Raw genomic sequence first — 18,379 nt, 5'->3', positions numbered from 1 at the left:
CGGAGCGTGGCCCGGTCAGTGCGCACCGGGGACGGTGGCCGCAAACCCCAGACGCGCTCGTGGAAGTCGCAGAAGGACACGGCAGGGCTCGGGAGAGATGCCCGAGGCCCTCGGCTGAGGCCTCGGAGGACTCCAGATCTCGAGGTGTGCGCAGGTGGGCCTGTGCGCAATGAAGCCCGGTGCATCCTGATCCCAGGACGCGCTTGTGAGAAACCCGGTCGGGAGACCTCGGTTGGCCAGCAGGGGCCAGGACGGCGGGGAGAACGGAGATGCGCCCGCCAGACGCGCCTGGTGGCCACGCGTGGCTCTCTGGGCATTCATTCTACGCCTAGGCCTCCCTGGCCGGTTGCCTAAGCTGGACACGATGCCGAGTGCGTCTGTAAGAGGGTTTCTGGAGAACGGGAGGCTGGGAATGAGCGGATGAAGGAAGGCGGACGGTCTTCCCCGGTGGCGGTGGGCCTCGTCTAATCAGTTGAAGGCCCGCCTAGCACAAGGCGTAGAGGAAGACTGCGGCACGTTTTCGCGCTGCGGACCTGCTTGAGTTGGGGACCCGTGGGACACACTCGCATTGGAACGCGCGGCACGGACTCCCCTGGGTCTTGCTTGAGCTTGAGGATGGCAGCTGTGGGACATCCCAGTGTGTCCCCGAGCAATTCCCGCAGCTCAGTCCCTCTCCTTCCCCGTCTCTCTGAAGAAGCGCTCGACTGCCCTGTTGTAACCGGGAACAAGGAACGCCCCCTCCCTGGCTTGGCCTCCCAGTGGGAGGCTTTATTCACCAAGGGAGGGTCACACCAGGACCCTGGAATCGTCAGACCGACCCCCCTCCCGAGCAAGAACTCTCCGCAGGATTCCCGGGTCGAGCTGCCGATGTCCCATCTCGGAAACCAGATTTGGGTCATTCCGGTCCCTTCCTGAAAGCCGCACCTGCCTGCTTCCTAAGGAAAACTCGGCAAACAGGAAAAGGGAGGGGGAGGTGGCTCTTTGTCCCGTTAACTTTTTGGGTGTGTTTCTTCTATTTTTAAAAATTTTTTTGCATAGTTTTAGAATGCTTGTATTTTTAAGATTTTCTTTCCTGGAGAGCAAGAGAGAGCAGGGCCGGGGGATAGAGGGAGGGGGGGAAGCAGACTCCGCACGGAGCAGGGAGCCTGATGCGGGACTCGATTGCAGGATCCTGAGCTGAAGGCAGATGCTTCTCTGACAGAGCAGGCAGGTGACAAATTTTTAACATATAAAAACACGTTTTCCGCAGCATTTCTGGGAAACACATATGTGGGAGTGAGGCAAGGCTGAAGGTCTGCTCAGCCCCTCGGCCGCCCATGTGCCCACCCAGGGAGTCTCTGTTTCTCCTTCGGGATGCGGGATGGGGGCAGGGCTCCAGGGCAAGTGTCCCCAGGATGGAGGGCCTGGGGTCCACCTGCCAGCAGCAGCTCTGTGGGTTTCCCAGCTCAGGGACAGACAGGGGGAAGCACACAGGGGTCAGATGGGGCGTGGCAGCGCCTCTGTTCTGGGTCGGAGTGGGGTTCTCGAATGTGTAGGGGCTTTGGAGGTTGTAAGGCAGACGGTGAAGGTGGGGGACAGCACGTCTCCTGGGTGTCGTGCAGCTGATGACAAAGTGAGACGGGGTAGGCAGACCAGGACACATGGAACCCACTCCCTGTGGGCTCTGCCCCAGCTCTCCAGGGGCCTGCAGTGTCCCTGGTTTAGGAAGGGGCTCTTTGCCCCTGGGCCTGTGAGGTCCGTCCTCGGACACGGGGATGCCAGCCCTCGGCACGCTCCTGTTCTCAGTCACACGGCACCTTCAGCTGCGAGAGAAAAGACAGTCGGGGTTTTGGTAGCACAAAGGGGACTCCCCAGAAAGTCCAAGGCTGCCCAGTGTTGAAAGGCACATGGATAGTGTCTGGGGTTGAAAGGTGTCACCCCACTGACAATTTATGTGACCTGAAACGTCTCACTGGAACCTTATTTGGAAATAGGGTGCAGAAGGCCAGTCAGTGCTCCGGGAGAGAGGCTTGGACCCAGCCCGTGTTCTTCTGAGTAGGACAAGGAACAGGTTCTCTCCAGGCGTCTCCAGGAGGGACCAGCCCCAGCCCCGCCTGGATCTCAGCCTCCCAGCTTGTCAGCCTTTAGGACCGGGAGAGAACACGTGTGTGTTATGGAAGCTGCTCGTCTGTGGGATGAGTCACAAGACCCCGTGTGGAGTCGCCCGTGGAGGAACGCTGACTCGGAGAAGAACGGGAGCCAGCAGGTGTCACAGAGAGCCGCTGGCTGGCCAGGTGCGTCTGGCCGGACACACCGGCACGGGTCAACGCTCCGTTGCTCGTGATTATGTTCTCGTGCTCCTCCTGGGTCACACCTTTACAGACCGTTTGTGCCATTTTGCCTTGGGGGACATCAGGAAATTTCCTGCAGACTCAGTTGTACCGTACGGATAAAGGGGTTTTCCAGAAAGATTGAAAATGGTGAGGGGTTTTCTACGTATGAGTGAGTTCCCTGCCTGGCGAGATGATTCCGATGCCCACTTGGGGGGTGCGATCTGTTCTCCTGGGTTTGCTTCTGGGTTTTCCCACAGACGCCCCTTGCACTGCTCTCCCCCTCACACCTTTGGAGAGAAACCTTTTTTTTTTTTTTCCTTTAAAGTGACTGTTTTTTAGTACGATTTTGGGTTTTCAGCAAATCAGCGTTGAGAGGTTGAGACGGAGCCATTTTCACACTGATCACAACTCCGTCCCCAGTCTTGGCATCTCAGCCAACGCAGCCGAATTTATGGTGACATGTTTTATTCCTGGGTTAGCGTTGGAGACGACGCCGGCTCAATTAGGGCCGCCCCCCCCCACGCGGCGCGGAGGGAGTGGAATCATTATTTACCATTAGCGGGTTTCATCATAAAATAGGGTCAGCTGAGGTATTTTGAGCAGAGAACGCGGAGACAGACGTAATGTGAGCACGCGTGTCATGGTGGTGATATGGAGCGTGTCATGACGGTGATATGGAACTCACGGAATCGAGTCCTTTCAGCAGAACAGAAATGAGGTCTTCCGGGACCAGGGAAGGAAAACGAGGGGGAAAGAGAGCGATTCCTTTGTTTCGGGGCGGGGGAGCACAGGCATGTGTTCTTTTGCAGTGGCCAGCCGTTGGGGACCCCTTACCCCAGAAGGGAAGTAAGGGTTCTGGGTGCCCAGCCCTGGGGCCGTGCAGAGTGGAAGGAGGTAGGGATGGGGCTCCGTGGCTGAGTTTGGGATGCCGAGTACGATGTTGTGTGTGCTTGGGGCTGTCAACACGCCCCTGAGTCAGGAGTCCCCACCGGGCAGCCCCCTGCGGACCTGCCCTCTGCTTGAGATCTTTAATAAAGTTTTATTGGCACAAGGTCCTGCCTGTGTTTGCAGAGCGCCTGGGCTGGACCCTGCTGTTGGGGGAGGGTAGAGCGTGTGCCGCGCATGCAAAGCCGAGCAGACCGCCTTCCAGGCCCTTTGCACCACATGTGGGCCCTCACCCTGGTCTACTCGGTGTTTTGTGCTCAGCTGGGTCCTGACGAAGGCACGGGAGGTTTATTTCTCTGTTAAAAGTGCACCATTTCCCCTGGGGGCAGGGAGAGGGTCCCCAGACCTAGAGGAACGCATTCTCTCGGGCTTTGAAATCGGAGCTCACTGGACTTTTCTGCACCTCTGGGGGCCTTTGCACGACAAAGGCTGGTTGGAAAGAGGTTGGAAAGAGGGCGGGTAGTCGTGGGGGCCCTTTTGTGATGGCTGTGTCTGCTCTGGAGTGAGCCCCAGGGCGAGAAGCTTCAGCACCCTCTGGACACACAAAGGAGCTGCCACCGGAGGCAGGAGCCCCCTCCCCAGATTCCTACATTCGGGGCTGCTCTGCTCATCAGCTCCTGGACCTAAGCCCACGACCCTTTTGGCCCCAGCTCAGACTTTGTCTTGGACGTTTTTCTTTTTGGCTTACTTGAAATAGACCATTTCTGCTGCTGTTTTGAGGAGAAATCTCTCACTCTATGGGCTACACTTTTTTTCTCCTCACTGTTTAAAAAAGTTGGGCTAAAATATATATAATGCAAATTTTGCCATTTAAATCATTTTTCAGTGTACAATTCCGCGCACTGGGACCGTCAGGGTGTTGTGCAAACCGTCACCACCACTTCGGGTTTGTAAGGTTTTGGGGACAACCCGAAGAGAAACTCTGTGTGTGCTGACAGGCCCTCCCTGTGGCCCTCATCCTCCAGCCCTTGGTAACCTGTAACCTCGTTTCTATCTTTATGGATTTTCCTGTTTTATGCATTTCATATAAATGGGATGATGAAGTGTTTGTCCTTTGGTGTCTGGCTTCTCTCTCTGAACATCACGTCCCCAAGGTTCATCCATGTGGAAGCAGGGGTTAGCATGTCCTTTCTTTTCAATGCTGGGTCATAGTCCTTATTCAATGGATCCCATTCTGTTTTTCATCCATCCATCCATCCATCCATCCATCCATCCATCCATCCATCCTCCATCATATCTATCCAACCATCCACCCATCCATCCATCCATCCATCCAGCCAGCCAGCCAGCCAGCCATCATATCTATCCAACCATCCATCCACCCATCCATCCTCCATAATATCTATCCAACCATCCATCCATCCATCCATTCACCTTTCTACCTACCCCCGTATCCACCACCCATCGACCTACCCACCTAGGTACTATCCATCCAACCAACCATCCATCCATCCATCCATTCACCTTTCTACCTACCCTCGTACCCACCACCCATCAACCTACCCACCTAGGTACTATCCATCTATCCATCCATCCAACCAACCATCCATCCAACCATCCATCCATCTATCCATCCATCCATCCATCCATCCATCCATCCATCCATCCATCATCATCCAAAATTACAGCCATTCTCATGGGTGCATAGGGCACCTTGCTGTGGTCTTTGCTTGCATTCTCCAATGACTGGTGACATCCAGCATCTTTTCCTGCACTTACGGGCCACAGAAACGTCGTCTTTGGTGAAATGGCCATTCATGTCCTTTGTCCGTATTTAAATTGGGCCTGTCTGTTGGCGTTTGAATGGCGAGACTTGTTTATGTGTTCCGGATACTAAATCCTCATCCCGCATATGACTTGCAAATATTTCCTCCCATTCTGTGGGTTTTTTTTCACTCTTTGTTATTCCTTTCACTCTCTTGATGGTGTCCTTTGATGCACAAATGCTTTAAATTTTAATGCAGTCCAATTTATGTGTATTCCTTTTTGTTGCCTGTGCTCTTGGTGTCATGTTTAAGTGGGCTACTTTTAACCGCAGCTATCTGTGTGATTCTCTGGTCAAAAAGATAACTAAGAACGTTTCCGGCACTGGGGATCTTACGGGCGGGACCCTTGCTCGCTCCGCGCGTGCCTCCCACGGCTCGTACTGCAGGATGTGCGTGCTCTGGGTTTTGAAAAGAGCCGATTCGACCCTGATCAATGTGCACAGAACCGAGCCTGGGTTTTGCATGGCAGTCTGAACGACAGCTTTCAGAAAAGGGTCAGCGTCTGCGTTGACCCCGGAAAGGAGAGCTTCCCATGCACAGGACGCTCTTGGGAATGTCAGTCTACCTCCCGGCCTCCCGGGCTGTGCTGTACCTGTGGCTGTTGTTAAAAGAAAGGGAACACGGGAAAAGGTAAAATGTCCTACATATCTGGTTTTATTCATTAAGAGGTTTCCAACTCCAGAGTCGTTCTAGGCTTGTGGAGAACTGAGTGCACACTGGAGGGAGTTCCCATACCCGACACCCCAGGCCCCCCGTGTTGGCTACTGTTCACATCATACATGGCTGTCTGTGTCTGTGTTTGTGACGGCTGGCGAGCCAATATTGATCATTATTGGGTGCAGCCCACAGGTCCCATAAGGGCTCACTCTTGGTGTCGTGCATTCCGTGGGTCTGGGCAAATGGATATGAACGTGAAGCCATCATTACGGTGTCATATGGAGTGGCTTCCCTCCCTAAAAATCCCCTGTGCTCCACCTGCGCTTTCCTCCCTCCTTCCCCAGGAGCCCTTAATTCAATTTCTCAGCTCATGTCACCAGCTGCTGTTACCACTGATCTTTTGTGGATGAGAACAGGTTTCTGCATGAGTACAAAGAAGTCGTCTTGCTGCCCAGATGTGGGAATGTGCCTATAATTAAAGAGTCAGCACGCGACGGGGCCCAGGACAGCCCGTGGCACATGATGAGCATCCAAGAGCATTAATTAGTTCTTGTCCTCGTCCACGAAGGGGGGTGGCTGGCAGGCTGAACCCTCTGCTGCGTTTGACGCCACGAGGACCCACCAATTCTTACTCAGAGCCTGGAAGTGTCTGATGTGCAACTTTTGTGGGTCTCAAACCTTTGGTGGGTGGGTCCATAAACAGGGGTGCTGAGATGGGGTAATCTGGAGAGCCAGGGTAGGGCAAGAGTGTGGGGCAGACACCCTTCAGGACAGGACGAGCCACGACAGGGGTGTTCTTCTCCCCAGTGAGCCAGAGGACAAGAAGCCCCTGGTTCTGCCAACCCTGCTGCTTGAAGGAGCTGTCCTAGCTACCGATAAACATGAAAGCCAGCTCCCCATGAACAGGTGCGCTGGCTGGGACTGGTAACCAATCAGTTCAAGAGGATTGATCAGTTCAATCATTCACAGTCCAGAGTCTGATTCACCCCAAGGTTGTGAGGAATAAGAAAACGAGCAGAGCGAATCCATGGTTGAAAACCCTTGCTGCCCCGTAGACAGCTTTCCAGGGTGTCTGATATAACTCCACCGAAGGGGGCATCTGAGTGGGGTCTGCCTTCCGGGGGAAGCCACCCAGGGACTTGACCAGAATTCATGCATGTGCGGTTGCTGAGCCGTGAGGCAGTTGTGCCTGAGGACAAAAACTCTTGCGTGGTGAAGGTAGCCGGAAATTTTCTCCTCCCCGTTTTTTAGAGCTATGGTGGAGCTCCAACGCTAGGCATGTGTAGCCAGATATTTGGTAGAATGAGAAGCAAGTGAAGGAAGACTCTGTCAGAAGAGCAGCATTTTCTTAGCTGGTCACTGTCCATGTGCGGTGGACACGAAGGTGGTCCACGGTTGGCTCGTGGATCTGCCCCTCTGGGATCTGGGCTTCCTGGTGGTGGCCACGTACAGGCAGAGGGCAGCTCATTTCAGCACATCTGAAAAACCATGAATCAGGCTAAAGCATGAGCAGGAATTTAAGGATGAGGAAGGACTATCCCAGAGAGACAGCCCCACTGGGTTGGGGACACTTTGAGGAGCCGTTCTGTGTTTTGCAGGGAGAAAGGCAGAGGGAGCCCCAGGTGGACATCCAGGTGGAAGGGTTGTTTCCCAGAGTCAGCCTTCCAGAAGCTGAGCCTGTGTCTGCAGCCCTTTTGGAATGCAAGTCAGCGAAGGTGTGGGTTATTAATAAGCATCGGGCACCACGTGTGTCCCCCCACAGCCCTGCGTGCACGGTTCTCCGGAGACCTGGGTCTGACGTGCGCTCACCTATGCTCTGCTGCTCGCAGCCCGACTGCGAAGGTGTCCCAGGTGTCCCCCGGGCTCGGAAAGGCTGCGTTCCCGCATCAGGTTTACCATTCCAGTGCATTAAAGTTTCATGACGATCCCTCCCACCACGGAAAGCCCTAACCTGCGAAGAAAGATGTGTACAAACATACATCCCGAACCTGTGCACCTTGAATCTTTTTCTCCTTTTCTTTTTCATTGGATTCTGCCTCTGACCCCTGGTCTCTGCCCTCTGGAGTACAAAATCAGCCATTCTTTTCATTCTTTAAAGCCTGATCGCCATTGCACGGAAAACCAGGGAACAGAATGTGTCCATATGTGTGTCTGTGGACAGTTCTCCGGAGTCTCATCATTTCTCCACGTGGCCGTGACCGTGGATGGTGGATATAGTGTCTTTTTTTTTCTTTCTTTTTCTTTTTCTTTTTTTTTTTTTTCAGCATTAGGGACCCAAGAACACATCATTTCTTTTGCTGTTCCTTTTAAAATCAAATTACAACGTGACATTCAATAAAATATCTTTTGTGCAGCTAATAAAACTAGGACCCTTGCCGTCCTGACAATTAAGCTACACGGTTCAACACGTCTCCTGTGATACAGTTTATGGGTTTACTTTTATGTCAGCTTTTCCTATAGAGTATATATTTATTTATTTTTTTTAAAGCCCCGTTATTGATTAATAGCCTTCTATGTCTTAAAAGTTTCTTTTTCTTGTGAGGAGAGGTTAAAAAAAAAAAAAAAGAAATCATTTGCCTTTTAATGGGGTGTCAGATTTGTTTTCCAAACCTTGTAAAAGGGTTATCATTGTTATGTATGGACAAGCGCTTTCTTCAGAATCAATGAAAACTCTGTTTGCAGGGTAATTCACGGCCGTCCCTCGGCGGGGCCGCGCAAAACTTAATTTCACCGTTTTGCAAAGTGGAGGGGTGGGACCTTTCCCTGCGGTTAACTATTTTCACATGGAAGGAAAGCCGGTCCAAGCCTCTCACACATACTAAATAACCTGCATGCCTCCCTGCGTCCGGGGCGTCTTGGCCGTGGGGTGGGGGTCAGAGCTCACAGAGATGTCCGGTTCAATTAGGGGCGTCGTAAACCTGCCGGCAATTAAGTCTCTGCCCGCCCGGCCAGGCGCCAAGCCTGAGGCTGAGAGCTGTGGACGAGAGCCCAGAAGACTCCAGATCTACTGCCCACCAGGATTTTATTCCACTGGGGCTATGGGGCCCTCCTCTTGGCTCTGGGGGACCTGGTTGGTGACCGCCCAGCTGGGGCGAGCTGACCACGAAGGTATTTTATTTGTCCTGCGCACGGAGAGACGGACTATTTTTGGTATAGTCAGAGCTGCGAATGTACCCCAGAACTGGGTCCTGGACTTCCAGCTCCCTGAGTCCAGGACAGCGAGTGCCTCTGCCGACAGAGCCCAGGCCTGCACAGTGGGTGGCGTGCCTCATGAGTGTCCGAAGACCGGCCGATCTCCCTCTCCAGTGGGAAAGTGTGCGGCTGAGGCAGACGGGTGACTTTGAGGAGCTGTTTGCAGGGAGGAGCAGACTGCATACATCTTGGAACCCCACCCAGCTGGTCCCCGGGGGATGGAGATGAACGCTGGGCTTGCGTGCTGGTTTCCTGGATGGAAGCGTGTCCCACATGTCCAGAGGAAACCGTGGTTGCTTCACTCTCTGTGGTCGGGGAAGGAGAGAATGTGGCCCCTGTTGTATGGGCTGGTCGTCCATGCTGAGAGGTGTGGACTCAGTCAGGGAGTGGGAGGAGGGAAATTGTATCTATGTCTACAGATACTCTGTATCTGCATCTGCATCTGCATCATATATGTCATGATGTTTCTATCTATATGTCAATGTCATCTATATCTATCTATCTACCATATCTATCCATCTATCCATCCATTATATCCATCTATCCATCCATCCATCCAACCATCATATCTATCCATCCATCCATCCATCCATCCACCCATGTATCCATCCATCCATCATATCTATCTATCAACCATATCTACCTATCCATCCATCCATCCATCCACCCATATATCTATCTATCTACCTATCAATCATATTTATCTATTCATCCATCCATATCTATCTATCCATCTATTATCCATCCATACATCTACCCATCGGCCCATCAGTATCTGTTTTTTATTTCTTTATGTATCTATACCTATTATCTATCTATCCATCAATCCATCATATCTATCAACCATATCTACCCATCCATCCATCCATCCATCCATATATCCATCCATACATCATATCTATCTATCCATCCATCTATCCATCAATCCATTGTATCTATCTATCTATCAACCATATCTACCTATCCATCCATCCATCCATCCATATATCTACCCATCAGCCCATCAATATCTGTTTTCTATTTCTTTATGCATCTATACCTATTATCTATCTATCTATCTATCTATCTATCTATCTATCTATCTCCCCTACTGGGTCAGGTTCTCTGCAGAACCTTGACTAACACTCTGTCCCAATACCCAAGCCTGGGAGACCATGGTCAGAGCTTCAGGGTCAAGTCTGCTCCCCCAGTATACCCAGGGATGTGTGAGCAAGGTACAGTGAGGTCTTCAGTAGGTGAAACTTCTTCCAGAGGAGAAAAATGTCCCTTAGAGACAGGAGGAATGTGAGTTAAGGAAGCTGCTTGAACATACAGCTATGTGTGCTCCCTGCTGAAGCCCTCATTCAGGGATAGTGTAGTCCTAAGGCCCCAGGAGCAGGAACAGCTGGGATTGGGGGGATGGCATGCAGTTTTGGAAACTAGGAAGCAGGTGCATGAATGGGGAGTGACTTAACACACCTGAGGGAGCTGAGTCTTGAGCAAGGGGGGGAAGGAGACTGAGGTCCAGCCTGAATCCCCCACAGAATCAGGAGGGGTTTAGACTCCCCCGCCTAACAGGTGTCTGGGTACCCCTGGGCACAGGAGATGGGATGGAGAAGGCAGGCTGGGGAAGGCAGTGGCCAAATGAGGAGGAACAGGGACACTCTAGCCAGCACTTGCCCAACCCTGCAGGAAGACAGGGGTGGAGCTATGTTCCCAGGAGCCAGGAGAGGAGATTCTGGGTGCAACAATGAGGGGGCTTAAAAGTATGGGAAATTACTCTCTTCCAGTCCTGGAGACCAGAAGTCTAAGATCCAGGTGGGGCAGGGCTGCTGAGATCCAGGCGGGGCAGGGCTGTGCTGAAAGTATATGGCACTTTCCATCCCTGGGCTTACGGCCATGTCCCTCCCACCTCTGCCTCTGTCTTCATATGGCTTCTCCTCTATATCTGTGTTTTTTCCCTTCTATCCCTTATAAGGACACCTGTCATTGGACTTTGGGTCTCCCTGATCCAGGATGAGCTCCTGTTAACATACATCTTAATGACATCTGCAAAGACCCCATTTCTAAATGGGAATCCCATTCACAAGCACAAGGTTCTAGAACTCCAACATATCTTTTTTTGGGGGGGCACCATTCAACCTGTAACACTCCTCTTTACGTGTTGTACACAGAGCCAAGAAGGCAGGTAATCGAGTAAACTTATGGTGGACTGAGCTGTACTGATTTCCACGGATCCATGGTGAAGATGGCCAGATGGGAAGATAAGTTGATGTTTAACTTGTCCCAGAAAGATAGTCTTAGTAAGTCAACATTATGAAATGATTTTCTAGTCTTCTTGCTGCATTTATGGGATGATCTACATTACATTTTTCTTTTGCACCAACTCTGTGTGATCTTAGCTAAGATAAACTTTCATCAAAAGACTAATGAACAGAAAGTTTAAAAAATAGATTAATCACCAAATAATTGTGTTCAGAGTATGTCCAAGTATAGAAAATCAGGGCATTAGCTGAGAAGAACATATTTCAATATTTATGAAGCAATTTTTCTATAATTAAGAAGAATTCTGTAATAGGTTTTTATTGTTGTCATTCTTTTGAATCTTAATCCATAAATTGTTATCAAATCATTAAAAGAAAAATGTATAACTCCGATGTGAATATCTTCCCTTTGATGAGCCTGGCAGTATACCAGTTGTTTTAGGTTTTTGGATCACATTGGAGGATAAATATGTGCCATTAGAAGTTTCTGACTAATTATAAACCTGAAAACAGATACAGAAAAAAAGGGAGACAGAGAAGAGAGAAAGATGTCTGGCTACCGACATAAGATGGGGCATCTCTGTGTTGCCCATTTGGCCATTCATTAAGGAGGAGGCATCCTTTGTGAAGCAGACATTCTGAAGGCAGAATGGTCAGGATCCAGGATGCTCATCTCCATCAGGATGGGAAGCCTTCTACCTCATCGGGGTCAAAAGCTGTGTTTTACCCCAAAATGGAGTAATTAAGAAACTGAAGTTTTCTGGGGAAAGGAGATGCATCCGTTGGTCATGCGTGTCTGATTCCCAGTCAGGTTGTCCCAGAGTTGTCCCAGATGGGAGCCAATATGGAGCTCCTCCCAGGGGTCTCCAATTGGAGACACCTTGTGTTCACCAGGGATTTGCAGAGACACAGAATCAATAGGACGGATGGATGGATGAATAGAGAGATGGATAAAGAGATGATAGATCAATAGGTAGATATAGATCATAGATAGGTAGACGATAGAGAGATGGAGATGTGTTATAAGAAACTGGCACATGCAATTATGGGGGCTGAGAAGTCCCAGGGTCTGCCATCTGTCAGCCAGAGATCCAGGAGAGCCCGTGGTGTGATTCAGTCTAAACGAGAAGGTCAGAAGCAGGGGGACTGAATGGTGTGAGTTTCAGTCCAAGGGCAGGAGAAGATGAAAGTCAGTTAGAAAAGAAGAAAATTAATCCTTCTGCGTTTTTGAGCTACGCAGCCCTTCACATGCTTAGACCAGGCCCACCCACGCTGGGGGAGGATAATCTGCTTTAATCAGCTTACCAATTCAATATTCATCTCATTCAGAAACAATGTCCAAGGCACAGCTAGAATCATATTTACCCAGATATCTGGGTGCCCCTTGGCCCAGTCGAGCTGACATATCCAATCAGCCCTCACATACCCCAACAGGGGTCATGGCCATTTTCCCCCACTGCTTAGTTTTTTTGGGGGTCCCTCAAAACTCAACCCATGTTGTCCTGGGGACATGTTCTGTGAGCTCTGGTTTTGCCCATTAACAATGCTCAGGGCCATTGTGCTGACAACAGAGGATCCACATGGGATGATGGGGGCCGAACAAGGGGAGCCTGACCCTTGGATACAGAGGTCAAAATCGGACAAATCATCCTGGTTCTGTTCATCTCCCATCTCTTGCTCAGTATTGAAACAGAACATATATGGTGCCACGAAGGCAAACGCTTGGTCTAGACACGTTTGCAGGATGATTTCAGGCACATCTCAGGTCTGTTTGGAGAAAATCCCGGCTTCTAAAGGACTCATGTTGATTCTGATCGTCTGTCACAGGATGTGGGAAATGAGGTGCATGTCTGCAAACAGGTGGCACCCTCCCGCTGATGGCAACCTCAACATCTCAGCTCAACAGTAATGAGCAGTAATGAGACTCCCTCCCTTCGCCCGACATGGCATGGCAGGTGGGCAGCGGAGGGGGCCTCGGCCGGTCATGACGATGATGTAGCCTCAGAGAATTCTGCTAAGTGCCTCCAAAGTTGTGTCTTCGCAGGAGGACCTGATGGCACCAGGGACAGAGCAGGTCGTGACTGGGCAGGACTCAGTCCGTCACATGCATTTCAGTGTTGCTACTTGCACGGAGGGTGGGTATGGACGACAGACTTCTCTGAAGTCTCACCAGGTGATTTTAGTGGGCAGCCACGTGCTGTCCACAACAGGTTTGGACTGTTGGTACTCTACAGACGCTCTGTATTCCCGGAGAATTGTGCTCCCCTAGGGGCTGGTCAGAGCGTCCCCATCTTTGTCCTGCTCCAGACGTACTGAATCCCCAGTGCTGACAAAACCCAGGTAACCCTGGAGGCACTGGTTCCATTCCTACAGACCCTTGAGGAAGCTGCCCAAAATCTAAAATCCTTGAAGGGAAGAGGAGACCCTGCAAACACTGGGTAGATGAGAAAGCTGTGTTCTCCTTGTGCCCAACAGAGCCCCTGGGAACCTGGGGTGGGTGTCCATCCATGATGGTGTTACAAAAATTCCCAACAGTGAGCATGCTGAGGGCAGTGACATTGCCCAATGCGGCCGTTGGCTCACTGAATGCACGTCCTGGCTACAGACGGCGTGTCCAGTCATCCTGTGAAGATGTGGAATTTTCACGTGGTGCATTTCGTCCTTCGTCGTCGTGTGTTGGCTTCTGTAACAAAACGCCACGGACTGGGGGGGCTCACAAAGAGTGGACATTGACTTCTCACGGTTGTGGAGGTTGGGTGTCCAAGGTCAAGGTGTGTGCAGACTTGGGGTCTGGTGACACCTGCTTCCTGGTTGGTGGAAGGTTGTCTCCTTGTTGGGTCCTCCCATGCTGGAGGGGAGTAGAGGACTCTCTGGGGATCTCCTTTATGTGGCTCCTAATCCATCCATCTGTGGGACTCTACCATCATGATCTGTTCACCTCCCAGAGACCCTGCCTCCCCATACCATCCGTTTGGCATTGGTTGAACAAAGACAGAAACGTAGAGGCCAGGGAGGGAATGGGGGTGTCCTGTCTTCCCTCTACTTTTGGAGGTGCTGTATGTAACACCTTCTTACCCGGCAAGGCTGAGCTCATTCCTCTAGAACGGTCATGGGAGGCTGGGAGAATACGGACAGTGGGGTACAGACCTTTGCTGGAGGCAGAGCTGGAAAAGGACCAAATGCTGGGTCTGAGACTGGCTTGGATGCTGGTAGACACAACCTTCTGCAGATAGTGCTGGAGAGAGGGAGACAGGTGGTGAGGGCCCCATGGTGAGCCCCGGGGGTGCTGGGCAGATAAAAGGAAACCACCGTCCCCCGAGGCAGGCATGGTCATATGGTGCCCAGCATGGCTCACAGGAGAGGCTCTCCTTTTTTTCCTCTTTTTAATTATGCACGCACACAGCCGAAAATTAAATCAACACCACGCCCCACGTGCCCAGGCCTCTCTGGGTCTGTCTGGAGCCCCGTCATTTGCCGGCAATGCCTCCTGGTTCCCAACCAGGCGGCTGCCGCACGGGCTCGGCGTTCCCGGACCGGGTCCTAATTCAATTCCCATCTATTAAAAACTGCACGTGGCATCCTAATGGTTGAGACACCGTTTGGGATTGACAGCTGTAACCGGCGCCCGAGAAGCTCCCGCGAGGGGCTGGGCTTCTGTATTGCATTCCTGGAAGGAAGATGAGGGTGGGCTGAGCGGGCGCTGTGGGGCCTGCAGGTCAAGGCACCACCATGATCGAATCCCTGCCTTCAGAAGGAACTGTTTCCCTATTATTTGGGTTTATTTGGTTAATGTGCACACGGAGAAGCCACCTCTGAGGTCTGCAGTGTGGACAGACCTGAACGGGAAGGGAGCAAAGACATCTGTTTCTGGGGAGACAGGCAGAGAAGGAAAAAAGGACCGGCATGAAGGATTACCTGGAAGACAACGTTGGGGAGGGGATGGTGTGGAGGGGGAGGCAGTGGGAGGGGCCCCGTGTGGTCTCGGGGCCCAGCAGTCGGGTTTGAGGGCACCTTCATACACCCGGCAGCTCCCGTCCTCATGAAAAGTGACTCGGAGATGTGTCAGAGTCGCGTTCCCGCTCTGATGGGCTGGGAGATTGGATCAGGCAGGGGATTACGGCCGGCGCGGTGGGATGCGGGCCACTGAGAAAACAAATGTCAGGTGGGCGTTCATTAGCGGGGCCGTCCGCGAGCCAGCCCACTGGAAATCGTGAGGAGGACACAGCGCAGGACCTTGTCGTGTTGGCAGGAGGGACCGGCCAGGGGCTGGTCGGTCTGGTGATGGACGGATGGCTGTTGCGTTTGGACCAGCAGCGTGTCCTTCGTTCATTCTGCACACACACACACACACACACACACACACACACACACACACTCACACATGTGTGTGCACAGGCCCGTGTGCATGTACTGTCGGACACCTGGCAGGAAGCACCCTCACATTCCTACTGCCCATTCTCTGTCCCCAGGCTGTGTCTTGAGTGGCTGTGGGATGGTGTCAGGAAAAACACTGCAGGGCCGTCGCGTCCTACACCGAATGCTTGCGCCCACGCTGGGGTGGAGAGAGTGCGTGAGCTCTTAGGTCCTGAGATACAGATAACACACAGGCTCCGGTAAAAGGCATAATACCAAGGAGGGTGTACAACGGGCGAGTTACCTTTTGTGCTGACAGAATAAAAAGGTACATGCTTCCGTGTCCTAAATGACGTCCCCTTCCCGAAGGATGTGTTCACGTCCTGACATCCAAATCCGTGAAATGGGGCCCTATTTGGAAACAGGGTCTTTGCAGAACTGATGAAGGGAAGGATCTGAGATGAGCTCATCCTGGACCAGGGTGGCCCTAAGTCCAACGATGGGTGTCCTTGTAAGGGGCAGAAGAGGACACACAGACACAGAGGAGAAGCCACGTGAGCCCCCAAAGCTGGAAGAGACAGGAAGGACCCTCCCTTGGAGTCTCAGGAGGGAGCTCGGCCCTGTCCCGCCTGGATCTCCGCATCCCTGCCCCGCCTGGATCTCAGACTTCTGGTCTCCAGAGCTGGGGAAGGGGATACACTTCGGTAGATGAAGGACTAAGTTTGCGGTATTACTTTCAAGCCACCGCAGGACACACTTTCAGCTGTGTCTGTGCTTGAACATACAGAGCAGACCTTGGAAAGTCACTGACATTGTCACCAGGGCTCGCTCTGGGGACGGACTCAGTAGGGCCGGGAGGGCACGGGGACAAGGTCCCAGGGAGCTGCCTTTCGCTGCACACCCACTTGTGCCTTTAGAATTGCACCCAGAGCCCATGCACCCTCCCTTACAATCGTAAATGAATACCAAACACAACGTGGGTGTCCTTCACGACTGCAGCCGGGAACCCGCTGGGAATCTGGTTACCTGCTAACAGGTGCAGAGGAATGGGGGGCTGCTGAACAGGGTGTAAAGATTCCATGACCAAGTCTGCTGTCTGGCCACACTGGTATATAGGGTGTGCATCCCGTGCACCCCCCCCCCCCCCAGCTCAGCCTGGAAGCAAGGACGGGCAGAGCGCCCCTGCTGGCGGAGACCCCGGGGTCCTCTCCAGAGACCCTGAGGGGAATCCAGGAAGAACGGGCAAGCAGGGCCAAATCCCGAGGAGACCCTTATTTGCGCCCCCCTCCTCAGGAGCAGGCATGCAGAACAAAAGTTCCGCCATGGCTCTCGGCTGGGGGAGGCACGGGACACAGGCTGAGCCTTGCCAGCCCTGCCTGGAGAGATTGGATCCCACCAGCAGCGGGGCCATGCCGGGACTGCCCCTGCTCACGAGTGCGTCTGATTGAACAAGCTGGCGTTCCCCGGAGGACCGGGCCATCAATCACTGCCCTCGTCCCACAGCTGTCCGAGGGGTCTGTGGCGACGTGTGGCTGTGTCGGAACACACATCAGCTGTGCGGGGCTGGTGGGGCACAGCCCTGTGCGGTGGGGCGTGCGGCTGATGTCTTTCTTTGGGAGCCTTCGTTGCAGTGGAAGAATGAACTGTGCAAACAGTGTCCTTCCCATGCATTTTAATTGCTGCCGTGGTGTCCTGAGCTGTGGGATGGAGCCGTCAATCCTCCCCCCCACCCCGCGGGACACTCAGTGATTTGTAGGCAAACATATGTACCAGTTTTCACGCTGGAGACGTGTTCTTCGGGGCTGATGTCCTGGGTCGGTGGTGAGTCTGCTGGTTGTTTTCTCCGGAACCTCCTGATGTCTACAGGACGAGTGGAGGCAGCGACGTGCGGAAGGCCTGCGTTACGGTTCCCAAAACACACTGCACGATGCCCAGTAAAGTCTCAGTTTCAGATAAACAGTGACATTTCCTTTTTTAGTGTAAGTACATCCCAGATAGTGCAAGGATATACTTACAAAAAAATAATGATTTGTTTTTCTGAAATTTAATTTGTACTTGGTCAATTTGCAGTTGGTTAATTTGCATTTTTACTCATTCAATGTGGCAATCTTAATCGGGCTTTTTTTTTTTTTTTTTCTCTTCAGGGACTTGAACACATAGGACCTCGCACATACTGTGCCTTCCAGATACAACTCGGGGTAAAAATTGGTACAGTGGTGCTAGAGTTTTCCACCTATGACTGCTTGTCTGTCTATCTGCCATCTATCTATCTATGATCTACTTCTCCATCATAAACATCCATCCATCTGCCCATCCAACCATCCCTCCATCCATCCATCCATCCATCCACACATCCAATTCTCCATCCATCCAACCATCTATCCATCCATCCATGCACCCATCATTCTATCTATCTTTCCATCATTCATCTATCCATCCACCATATCTATTGATCTATCTATCGATCTATCTATCTATTTAATCTATCTGTCATCTATCTCTCCATCCATCCATCCATTATATCTATCCACCCATCCATCTATCTGTCCATTATATCTATCATCTATCTATCCATCCATCCATCCACCCATCCATCCATCATATCTATCCATTCATCCATCCATCATATCTATCCATCCATCCATCCACCCATCCATCCATCATATCTATCCATTCATCCATCCATCATATCTATCTATCCATCCATCCATCCATCCTTCTATCCATCCATCCTTCCATCCATTGTATCTATCTATCTATCTATCTATCTATCATCCATCCATCCATCATGCATTTCTCTTTGATTGTGAAACAATACACATAACATAAAATTTACCATTTTAACTACTTTAAAATGCAGAGTTCACATATCTAAAGTTCACAGATCTATTTCATTCACAGTGTTGGGCAA

The sequence above is a fragment of the Lutra lutra genome, chromosome X (assembly GCF_902655055.1).
Source record: "Lutra lutra chromosome X, mLutLut1.2, whole genome shotgun sequence".
In the NCBI taxonomy this organism is placed as follows: Eukaryota; Metazoa; Chordata; class Mammalia; order Carnivora; family Mustelidae; genus Lutra; species Lutra lutra.
This window is presented reverse-complemented; position numbering follows the sequence as displayed.